Source organism: Chondrus crispus, genomic scaffold, assembly GCF_000350225.1.
Source record: "Chondrus crispus Stackhouse genomic scaffold, scaffold_204, whole genome shotgun sequence".
NCBI lineage: Eukaryota > Rhodophyta > Florideophyceae > Gigartinales > Gigartinaceae > Chondrus > Chondrus crispus.
Genome location: NW_005179078.1, coordinates 137,067 through 147,191, shown reverse-complemented (window position 1 = coordinate 147,191; position 10,125 = coordinate 137,067).

Here is a 10,125-nt window from a genome sequence, read left to right as displayed (position 1 = left end):
TTTTTGGTGATGGTTTTACGAGTATATGTGCGTGCTCCATTGGCTTGTGCTGTTTGTGGTTCGGTCACAAGTTGGTATTGACCTTGTCTGTATGTCGCCGACAGCGTGGCTGCTGGTAGCTTGGTTGGCTTGTGTAGCCATGCGTGTGTCCTTGTGAAGGTGACGTCGCCGAATGCTGTTAGATCGTGGACTGATAACAGATTGTGCTTGATCTGTGGCGCATGTACGGCGTTGATGGTGATCTCGTTATTCTTCTGCCGTATCTGTATTTTTCCAGTGTGAGTGATGCGGGTTTTGTGCCCGCTCGCGGTCTGTGTTAGTGTCCCGTTGCTCGTTCGCATTGTCGCATGGGGTTTTGCGGTGTGCGTAGGATGAGCTCCGGAGTCTAATATGTATCGGTGCTTACCGTCGTGCTTCTCGTGTTGATCAGCGAGTTCACCTTCCAGGAATTGGAGTCGTTCATACAACTCGTGTATGTCGCTGTCTGCGTGGTCTGTGTTTGCTGTGGCCTGGTATGCGCTGGTGTTCGTTTGGTATCGGCGTGGTCTACGTGTTTGGCAGTCTGCCGTGTTGTGCGTTATGCTGCCGTGTATGTTGCACCATTTGCCGTCGTGCCCTTTTGGTTTTTCATATTGTGTTGGGGCTGTTGTCGCTTTGCGCGGTCGGGGGTATCTACGGGGCTGGCGTGTGTACGTTGTCCGTGTAGATTTGTAGCTGTCAGGGCTCTGTGCTGGCGGTGCTCGTGCTTGTATGAGCTGTGCTTGTTGAATGGTGTTTGTGAATTCTCTGATCGTGTTGGGTGGGTGTGTCGCCATCATGATGGCTACTGTGTGCATTTCTGGGTGTTGGGACAGTCCATGGATCATGTACCGCACTGTTGTCCTTTCCGAGTCGATGTTCGGATAGCCGGATATTTTCATGCGGTGTCGGATGTCTTGGTGCTTATGGATGTATTCTGTAAGCTCTTGGTTCGGACGATATGTTTCGTTTCTTGCCTCGGCGTCCAGGATCTCGTGGTTCTCGATGGATGAACTGTCTACATTTTGTCTGATTATACCACAAATGGTATGAGGGTCGTATCGTAGGATGTGTGGTGGGACGAGTCTGATGATCTCGTCACTCATGCTTTGCATGATGGCTTGGCGAAGCAGATCGCTTTTTTGTTGCTGTTGCGTTTCTTCGGCGGGGTCTGCTTCTGCTTGTCTTGCGTTGATGAGATGGGGTTGCGCATCGATGGTGCGTGCATAGATCTCAAGTGCATCGTACCAAAATGGGAAGTTGGTGGTCGATAGCTTGGGGAGTTGTCCCTGGGGGTGGCGCACGGTTTGACTCATGTCGAGATCTGCGTGCGTTGTGAGAACGAGGCGGGTTAGTTGTCGCGTTAGTGGTGCGGTTTTCTGTCAGCGCTGCTCGTCGTCGTTCGCGTTGTTTTTTCGTCCCGGTGGCGAGGGTGGATGTTGGACGGATCGATGTCAGTGGTTAGTCGTGAGGCCCATAACCTGTGATGCCATGAACACCGATGGCCCTCTCACCCCTGGGGGGACGGCGGCCGGCGGTGACTTTATGTGCTGAGTTGTGGTGCCTTATGTGGCTGTGCCTTATCTACTGTGCTGACCTGTCTGGATGGAACCACAGCCAATACTTCACTTTCTGTAGGTCGAAGGAGGGTACAAATATCCCCAGGCAACACCTTCTTCGAAGAACGAGCCCTTGCTTCAAAATCTATCCCTCCATCTCTACGCCTCACAGATCTATTATACTTTTCCAATGGCGGTGCTGTACAAAACTGCCTGGCCAGGCAATTCTCCACGCCACGGAGAACCTTCATCGCCATGTTGGCGCTTCTTGTAACATTTCCCTCACTTCCCACGCACCACACGGCTGAAATTATACACTTCATTACAAAGTTATTCTCTGCGTTGTCATGAACACGATAGCCCAGCTTGCGCACGTCAAGTGACAAACGTGATGGAAGCAGTTCTGACAGTTCCAGTCGAATCACGGCACCCGGGAACGCCTGCACAGTACATGAACCATTGTGGACGTAAAGTGCTGTCGTAGCTTCCGATATTATCTGCCGCTCTGCAACCAGCTTCGAGCTTTCTATGCATTCTGCGTCCGCCACACCACCATGCCATCGACTGGATTTCGGATACATTGAGTTGAAGAACGGAGCCATCATGATGTCCACTTTCGCCCATTCACTTGGTGGAACGATACGAACAGGAGTTTTAGACCCGTTCGAATATTGCGATGCGGTCTCCTCGTTACCCCCCAAATTTTCAACCAATGACGTTCGGTTGAATGCCTTCTTCTTTCGTCGGACGACAAAGTACTTGAGGTCACTCTTGGGAAAAAGATACTTCAAAGCATGCGGAAAGAGAGTCCTCTGCACGGTGGAATAAGATGGGAACTTAATAGAAGGAGAAATCCAAGACAGTATATCTCTCAGGAGGTTATACTGTTTGACCGTATAGCGGACGCTACCGCAAACTATTACGAAGCCCAAAAGGTTGTACCATGGTTCGAAAAGCTTCCGAGACGATAGAAATAATCGCAAAACTTTCTGGCTGTCCAGCCTGCGTCCCATTTCGGGATCGTCACTTGATAAACTCGGAAGGCACTCCATCCCCTCACAGCTCTCTTGATAAATACTTGGAATAATGATATTGTCATTTCCCACTAAAACACCGTTTGGATCGCTCTCGGGAGCGAATTGTTCCGAGTCGCCAAGTTCTGGGAAGTGGCCTTCATCATAGTCGACAAGATCTATTCCTTCTTCGACGACAACCGTTTCTCGATGTTCCGAGCCCTTTATCTTCGATCTAGTACCATGATTTCCAGTCTGATTGTTCGACGAAGCGTGCCCATTCAACACTCCCAAAATATCAGCCGCTTCGCCAGTTTCCGGAAGCTCGAGAGCTGGGGTTTCTTCTGCTTCCATAAGTGCGGCCGCATCTGCATCCCCATCGAGATCGCATCCTGGTCGTGTATGAACGTCATGGAACAGGGCTGCCAGGTCTGGCAAGTTAGGGACGTTGTCCATCCAAGTAGTGCCCATCGTACGACGTCTCTTTCTTCGACCTGACATATGAGGAACGGTGGTGCTGTCGTCCGATATTTTCGTGTGGATTATGGTGTTGGAAGAAGTGAGAGTGTAGGATGTTGTTGAAGGAACAGTGCGCAGGGGTCCCCAGGCCTGGCTGTTTAGATTTTGCACACCAAATAATTACATTACAAGTGGCGGTCTGCTAGTGTCTATCCGACAGCCCTACGAGAATTTATTGAAAAAAATGTGATGGCAAAATGCTTCTATTGTGAGCGTCCCATTTTGCAAAATTTGATTTTTTTAGTTCACGTTAGGGTATGTACAGCGTGATATGCATTTCACATTTTTGCGCTCATAACACTGTGACCTGCATACAGGTTCAACATTAAATCGTGAGCAGCGATTAAAATGAGATCAGATGGAGAATATTGTGAGTACCTTACACTCACCATGCACCAACGGTACAATCACACGAAACTCCCTTTTACCCCCCTCCACATCTTAAATATCTCCGTTTCAAATGGCCATATCACAGCACATACCGCCTTCTGTATGCACCCAAAAATGTCGCTTTACAGTTGCTGCGTGTTCGTCTACAGTACGCACTTTGCACGCCCCTTGATGCCCACTTCGTCAATAATAATAGCATACATCTGCACCGTTCTTCTTCACCCCCGGCCGCCCCGCCCCCTCCCTCCTCCCCCCGATGGCGCTCGTCTTCGCGCCCGAATCGCGGCTGCACCGCGTCGGCCTGGTGTCCGCGCTGCCGCTGTCGGTGCCGGCGTTTGAGCTGCAGCCGCCGCACGCGTTCGCGTGCGCGCTGGCGCTCGTGCTGTCGGCGCGCTTGGCGCTGCCGCCGTCGGCCTGCGCGCACCTGTCGGTCGTCGTCGTCGAGCCGGCACTGCGCCTCCCCGCCGCGGCGCGCGCCCCGCTCGAGCGCGCGCTCGGCAGTCTCCTCCCGTGTGCGCGCCTTGCCTTCGTCTCCCCTCTCGCCGCCGCCATGGCCGCCGTCGTGTGCCCCGCCCCGCTCGTCCTCGACGTCGGGTGGGCCTCCACGCGCATCCTGGTCCACCCTGACACCCTCACCCTCGCCCCCGTTGGCTTCATGCACGTCGCAGAGCGCGCCCGCGACCGAGCACTCGCACCGCTCGCCGTCCGCCCCACCCCGAGACGCCCTCAGAGTCTCCACCTGCCCGTGTGACGTGCTTTTCGACCCACATGACGGTACGAAAACTTGCCCACTCTTTCTTTGATCCGCCCCGAGCTGTGCGTTCCGCCGCGTGAGTGCTGACCTCCGCGTCCTGTGTGTCTTTGTCTATCTATCTCTCTCTTTCTCTCCTCTCTTCTACAGACGAGTGCAACGTCGCCGCGGCCGTGCTGCGCGCGCTGCCCTCGTGCTGCGACTTGTACACGCGCGCGCGGCTGGCGCGGTGCGTAGTGCTAGTGGGCGGCAAGTGCTCGCTGCCGGGGTTTGCGGCGCGTCTAGTGGAGGTCGTGCACCTCCACAGTCCACAAGCACATCTCCGGCTCGACGCAGAAGCCACCGCCGCCATGCGCCGCGAGCTGCTTGGCGGCAAAGGGCCTTTGCTCGAGGCCCTGCGTAACATGAACGGCTCGTTTGACCTTTGACTTCACGTGGACGCGGCATACGTCTTCCATACCATTGTGGACGAGATGAACGAGTTTGAGCCCAAAAGGATGCACTGCTTCCAATTTCAGGAGCCCTATCTGCCGCACTTCGTCCCGCAACAATTCCAAGCTCTTTCCAATCTGTTGCTAACTTCCGACGCGACCGCGCAGTGTCCGATTAATACCATCAACACCGACGGCAGTTTCTTGCAGAAGGAGATCTGACCGTAGGCAATCGTCCAAAAAATAAGTGCGCTTGCGGCCGCGTGGGGCCGATGAGCGGCTTCGATTATCCGATAGTCTATGCGCACTGGTCGGTACTTCATGATTAACTACAGACACAAGCCGCCGTATGATCGAGACGTCCTCGAGTGTCTTCGCAGTATAGGCATTTTGAGTGCTACAATTCTTGTACAGTTGTCCATATGCCCCAGTCTGCAACCCCGAAACCCATTCAATCACAGCCGTGGCATACTTCTTCTGCCAATGCCGCCATCGCTCCGAATGATCCTCCACTGTGGCAAACGAGATCAACTTTAAAACGCGACCGTAGTACACTTCGAATTGGGCGGCTTCTGATTCCATTTCACAGGCCACAAACCAATTCGCGCGATCCCGGTCCCTTTCCCTGTGCCAACTACTTACTTGCATATTAGTTCCAACGGTTTGCGTTCCAGTTGCACACACGAACTCCATGCGAGGAAAATATGTTGCATACGAAATGCTGTGTAGTATGCCATCTGCTTCGGACGGTGTCATTCCGTCATATTTCCTAGTCAGGTAGCTTCTCATCAACAAATACAGGCGGTCGTCATCGGAATTGCCGCCCGCAAAGCGACGCCTATACCCCATGCCTTTCAGTACGAACCCACCCTGACCTTCAACCTCAGCAAAGTTGCCACACGTACCGGCGAATGGCACCTTGAAGCGGATCTTAAATGATTCTGTAAACAACGCGTTCTTGTGCAGGGAGGCACTGGCAAGGTTTTTCGCATTAAGTCTACCAACTTGCCAACCAATATACCTCTCCATACCATATTGCGAGTAGCCCACCGGCGGGCCAGACTCGAGCACGCATCCGCGAATATGCAAAGGTAAGTGAAAGACAAGCTTGCAAAGCTTGATGAGCTCTGGCTTGAAGCGATAATAGTCGTTCTCGAAATGAGTTGTGCATAAGCTGCCACGACATCTGGAATGCTATATGGTGAGCACAAATCCGCATCTATCTAACTGCGTGTACTTCCACGCGTTGCATGGAACGGGAGAGGCGGATATGAGGAAGGCAGGAGGAGAAGTGCGATATTTTTCTTTCAAATCGAGAAGGATTCGGTTGGCTGCGCGTCAGCAGCGGCGCATGGAGAAGAGGCGGTCCTCGCCTATGACCCTAAGTCTTCATCCACAGGATTTGTCGTTAATGGAAGGCCTTCCCGCGCTCGTCATTGCCAAGCAGTGGGACCTCCACGGTAGTCTGACTGTTAGAGGGCTGGTATCATTGCTGTATGATACAGCAAGCAAAACGACCAGAACTGTTGATCAGATCTCTCAAGAAGTGGGCAGGCTGCAGCAGGAGAATGAATCGCTGCGCAGCTTCATTAATGGAACGGCAACTGGGCATCCGTCGGCTGTCCGCGCCAAACATTTACACCATAGGCCGAGTATAACCCCGTTCCATGGCCCGTTCAATGTACCTCAAGTACACACACCCCAGAGGACGGACAGCGGATATGATGGATACAATGATGACAGGAGAGGAGAACAAAGGGGCGGCCGCCATCATTATGTTCGAGATGAAGGGGACTGGCGAGATCGGAACGAGTGGGTTGGTAGGGGACGGGATAATCGTGAACGATATCAACGTGAAGGCATTGGCTATGGCACAGGGCAGAGAATAGAAGCAAACGATGAACTTCTATACGGATACGGTTACCATGATGTTTCTCCGTTTCGTGGTCGAGCTCGGCAGAGGGAATGGACTGCTCCGGAACCAGAGAGGACCAGATTCAGGCGCTCGAGTATGGACAATGACTACTAGTAAACACTTTGGCCAAAGTGAAGTAAAGATTCATTGACTGTACCTATGCTAAATGGCGAACACACCGCCATCCACTGAAGGCTGTATCTCTCGCGCTGATGTGTCCCTGGTACGCTTCCCTTCGACACCGTTCACACCTGCTTCAGTACCATCATTGCGAGGACTCGCCCCAACGTTTAGCTTGCAGTACAAATTATCCTTCATGCGGAGAACTGTCCCCGAAAGGGATCTGATCTGTGATGAACGACCTGGTATGAGCTCGGATAGTCTCAAATTTCCACATTTGATACTTCTGGTGTCCATGTTGTTGATATCACGGACGCGACCGTTTTCACAGTTCTTCACCAAAAACTGAGACGTCAAGTCTTTGAAGACTAAGGCGATTCCGAGAATACAGCGGAGTGCATCTTTGTGACCAAGGAGGAATGAGAGTGGACTTCTTTCCGAATCGGAACTTTGCGCAAACTCCGTGCAAAACTTGGCAGCCGCCTCCACAACGTTGATAGCTTTGTTGATAACTCTCTTTTTCGTTCTGTTTCTCTTTCTTTTAGACGAACCTAAGGCCTCAGTCACTTGTACCTCGTGAGAAACAACAAGAATCATGTCCTGTCGCTTCCCGTACAGCTCACTCAGAAGGTTGGAATTGTATTCATTAAGGTTGATATTGCCGGAAGACTTCGTCTTTGTGTTTTTGATGTCTTGAAGGCGGCCGCCCCTTGACTTGGAAGCATCAACTTCTGGGAACCCCCAACGAACCGTAAGCTTTGATTGATCAACTGACACACCAGATCCCGAACATGGCACCATCAGGAAACCTAATTGTTCGAGGAATGCTGACTTGCACTTCTTCCTGGACTGGTTCAAGTGCTTGCCCATAAGCTTGTCTATCTTTCAAGCTCCGTGCCTGGCAACGTCCCGCGTCGTCGGAACCTCCTTTACCACAACTTTCTCTGGCGCTTGCATGTTCCCGGGCCCGGGCGTGTATTCACCATCCTCTTCTTCCCCAGAATCACTTTCACTTTCGACATCCTTCAGTCTACGTTTCGAGGCTTCAGACTTACTGTAATCCTGCATCAACCTGGCGTGCTCGATGTCGGTTTCAAGGACGAATCCTTTCTTCAGCCAGTCTGGTTGGCGCAAACTCACAGCTTTCCCGGTGCAACTGAAATCGACGGGAGTGTCCGTTTTACAAGTGCGGCCCTCAGGATTTTCAGCAGTTTCACGAACGGCGTCGGCTGCCATAACATTCTGATCTGCTCTGGCCCCCCCTTCCTCGCGGTCATCCGCAAACATTCCAAAGCTGTTCAGCTGCACATTGTATATGAAGTTGAGGACAACATTCTTCTTGAAGCGACTGTGGCGTCCGCCAATACCCTCTCTGAACTGCTTTCTTGTCTCCCTTGGATTTCCCCGCACAGCAAAACCTGTACTGCAGTTGAAAAACGAAACAAGACCCGTTCCTTGGCCAAGGTGTTATCACGAGCTGTCCGAAGAACTTCGAAGGGTACGATGCTGCATAGAATTCGATGACAAGCATCTCGGTTGACAACAAGGCCATCACAAGGAGTGAGTTTGTCCAGAAGCTTGTTAAATCGGCTGAGGGGGGTGTCTGTGGATTTGTTAGACGTGTTTGTTCTGGACACAATGGCATGAATATCTGCTAGCTGGGTGCCCACCTCATCAAATCTTTTGTCTGTCTTATCCATTCTTTCAACAAGACAGCTTGTCAGCGTATTGAGCCTTGCATTGAGCACGCCCTCGAGTTTTCGGAACATGGACTGTAAAATGGAATTTGTAGTTGTCACCGCTCCCAATGCATGAGGTTGTTCCGTGCTTTCTATATCGATATCCAGGTCGTCTCCAGGCTGATGTCGGCTGCCGCTTGTCCCAGGAACTTCCGCAATTCCCCCTTCATCGCTTTCCGAACAGTATTCCGCCCGGAGATGTTTCTTAAGCTCTCTTACGCCGCGCTCAGCCATAGCTGTGGAACCCTCTTCCTCAAACAAACTTTCGGCGTCTGATTCCAAGATGCGTGCGCGTCGTTCCATCAGTCTGAATCTATCCTTTTCTTCGCGGTCACGTCTCTCCATTTCTGCTTCTCTCTCAGCATCTTCAGCCGCCAAATCCTCATCTTCTTCATCGTCTGAATCCATGATCATTTCTGGCACTTTGCGAACAGGCTGCTCTTGCAACGCTGTTTTTGTTCTGGGTGAACGTCGGGGTGATGGTTCTAATGTATCCTCTTGCCCCGGACGGGGAATCAGGTTTTTGAAAGGTGTGATTTCTGGGGTAATTGGGTGCACTCGCGCTTGTCTAGGTACCATTTCCTCATTCTGCAAATGAAGCACCCGCCTTGACGATCTCACAGTCGTGACTGGGCGCTCATCGCCCTGCGTTGCGTTGGATTCCGGAGCGGCCGCTCCCCGAGACTTCCGGGCTAACGCCCGGTTACGGGGGGATCTTCTACGGCTGTTTCGAGGGGTCAACTGCGAGAGAATAGCCCTTCTTTTGGGCGGAGAAACGTTTGGCCGGCGACGAACCTCCGAACTGTTGCGACGCATCTTCTTACAGCCTGGTGAAGCATTGGCTGCTTCGGGTATAGCACGTTTCTTGGCGGCCCGTGTATTCGACATAGGGAAAAAGGGGCGGTTTTCCTCAATTTCTGGATACGAAGAACCTGCAGCTATAACAGGATGTGAAAAAGTTGTCCGGCCGGCCTAAAGGCCACCCATTACAGTATTGGTGAATATCAATGTGAAAACGCTCACAAACGTACTGTGAGTGGCCACGACTCTTCCATTTTGTGAGAAAATTCCTGTTCGGGGGTGCTTGAATGAGTCGTTGGACAATAAAAATCTCCCCGGAGAATGCTTGGATTGCGGATATCTGGGGTATGCCCAGACCGAATCTGCGCTCGCCACACGACAAGGCTATTTCCCGTCCGAACCATCTCAGAGATCGCCTATCGCGTATCTTCGACAAGATAAGTGACGTCCGCCTTGACAGAGGAATGCAACGCCTTCGGGCATGCCGAGAAAGAGAAGCGCTGCCTCTACCGAATGATTTTGTCGAGGTTCTATGGATGTTGGAAGACGATGACGACGAAGCAACGTGGTGCAGCGCACAAGTAACAGATATTGAGGATGCTCCCGCGACGGCCGCAAACGATAAGGTTCAGGTGTTGGCGACAGCTACTTTGGAATACGAGGAGAAGGCTGCATACGGTGATCATATTCATCAAGTGGAATTCGTTGTTGGCCGTTTATTGAGACGCGCGGAGCTGGATGGAGACGAGAATAACAATCCGGTACTGACATGGCGGACGCCAGTTATTCCACAGGCTCATGACGGGATGGATGAAGCGGATAGAGACTGGACTGGAGATGATATTGCAAAAAACAGTAAGAGGCGGAGA